The 2,327-nt window shown below is 36.2% G+C and overlaps 1 non-coding gene across 1 annotated transcript; it reads left to right on the top strand.

The window, feature by feature from the left end:
• Nucleotides 1-1,853: 1,853 nt before the first annotated feature.
• On the top strand, nt 1,854-2,070 carry LOC115300475. Its single transcript, XR_003912657.1, has one exon. It is a non-coding gene; the product is annotated as a small nucleolar RNA U3 (small nucleolar RNA).
• The last annotated feature ends 257 nt before the right edge of the window (nt 2,071-2,327 follow it).

Genomic DNA, 2,327 nt, shown 5'->3' with positions numbered 1-2,327 from the left:
GTTTTAAAAATTAAAAAAAAAAATTGCCCCCTATATATTTTCAATCCATTTCCCCTACACTTTAATTTTCCATAACACTATCATCCTCTTTAAAAACGTTAAATAATCTACCTTTTTATTTTGTGTATTGATTGTCTTTTCCTGCTCTTACATAAGCCGCCCAAGTGCAACAGCCCTTGCCTGTTCTGTTCACTGACATACTCCAAGAGCCTAGAACAGATGCTGAATAAATATTTTTTTAATTAATTGAATAGGCATTGCATCATGCTTGTAGAGCCTAAAGCATACATTTGAAATCAAATTATATTACTTCTCATTTAGATCTGACATTTTTAAACCTTTTATAAAGTCTTAGTCATTACAGCAACAACATATGGTGGATAATGTTATCATCTCACACAAGAGGAAACTAAGGCTTAAGTAACTAAAGCAAGATCACATAATTAATAAATTATAAACTCAGAATTTGAACGTCTGCTATTTGAGGCAAGAATCAGGCATTTTTAACACTCTATCTTGTTACCTTTACTGAAAACATTCAGGCAAGTCATTTACATGCTCTGAGCTTCTTTTCTCACATCAGTTAAATAGGGATACCAGTGTTTCTCATACATTATTGCAGTAAGAAGCAGAGGTAATATTTGTATTATTTACCTAGCAAATAATTGTAATATTGGAAATTTTGTAATAGTTCCCTGCCAAATAATAGGCAGTCAGTAAATGAAAATAATATTCTAATCCTTCCCATATTTACACTAAGAGATGTTTCAAGTAAGCTCAATCCTTGTGGGATGTATATGTCTCTCTTTAAAAGACATGCAAGAATGAGGTCAGGGCTAAATGTAAATGATCAAGAAACTTGTTTCTTCAATTTTAATTTAGAACTTACGCTAGAAAGTCAAAGTTCTTTCTCAAAGAACAGAACAAGGCTCTACCTAATAATAAATGGTCTGTTTTCTAGAGTGTTCTTTATGCATACTTCCTTAACCAAGCAGCCAGGGTCACAGGGATCTTGGGACAGATTCAATGACTTAGAGAAGTCTATCACAGACCCAGATGGAGAGCCGGGGCCCCACGTCTCCATTTCACTTCACCACTTATCCACCAGGTACTCCTGAGTATATCACCTCTCTGTGCATTACGAACTATAAATGAAACTCATAGAGCTAATGCTTACATAGTGCTGACCCTGTGCCAGACACTCTCCTTGTATCTTAGCTCCTTTGATCCTCCAAACAACCTTCCAGTTAGGAAAAAGAAACATCACTGAGGGTTGGGGTCACCAGAAATGATGACAAGAAAGAGCTGATTTCTGAAGGACAGAAAATTTCCATAAGCAGAGAGGCAAGATTACATTTCCAGAGGAATGACAGCATTAATGTTAATAAATATGCATTGAGTACTGGTTGGCAGACACCTGCTAAAGCTCTGTGCATTCCAAATATATATATAAAGCATGATTCTTAATGGAAGAAGTTTGCAGATTTTACAGCCTACATGGAAAGAAACACAAGGAGACATTCAGTAATTGTGTAGGGCCAACTGTCACAAATATTATAAAAGAAACTCAACAAAATGCTTGGAAGCAAAGAGAAAGAAAAGATCCATTTTTCTTAAGTGGGAAAGAGAGAATATTTTATAAAGTAGATGACACGTGGATATGAAAGACAATGAGGATCTTGATTAATAAAGAGGAATTTAAGGGCATTCCTAGCAAAGAAACAATCTTAGTGTAAGCACAGTTGTATGAAAGAGCAAATGGCTCAGAGGCAGAAATACAAGAAGAGTATATAGGGCAAAAAGGAGGAATGTATACAAAAAGACTTTTAATAGTGTTATCGTAAGTCCACTTAAAGACTATCATACTTTCAGGGGTCATTTCTATAGTTCATTACTAGAGAAGATACTCTTAACATGCAGAATACCCGAAATCATGAGAAGGAGGTGCAGTGACCTTTCCTGAGCATGAAGCTAGCTTTGAGTGTTGCTTTTACAGCTGCTCTTTGCCCTTGATGATTGTTCTTTTCCTACTTTGAAGGAATAAAAGGGAAAGGACACCCCCTGAGTGGTTACTAAAAAAAAAAAAAAAAAAGTAAGTCCAGTTTAATGAGAAAAATAAATGATTGGAGGGAGAAAGTCTTCCGTGCAGTTCAGACAATTAATCCCACTTTATAAATGTGTGTGGTGGGGGTGGGGAGGAGTGAGGGAGGTATGGGTGTGGGTGTGTGTGCCAGAGAAAGAGAGAGAGAGAGAGAAATACAGACTTAGTAGTCACTGTACACATTGTACGCATGAAACTATCTTGTTTTCTTGAGAAAAACCCGAGA

The sequence above is a fragment of the Suricata suricatta genome, chromosome 8 (genome assembly GCF_006229205.1).
Source record: "Suricata suricatta isolate VVHF042 chromosome 8, meerkat_22Aug2017_6uvM2_HiC, whole genome shotgun sequence".
NCBI classification, from domain to species: domain Eukaryota; kingdom Metazoa; phylum Chordata; class Mammalia; order Carnivora; family Herpestidae; genus Suricata; species Suricata suricatta.
The sequence above is the reverse complement of the archived record's forward strand: the minus strand, read 5'-3'. Positions and strand labels throughout refer to the sequence as shown.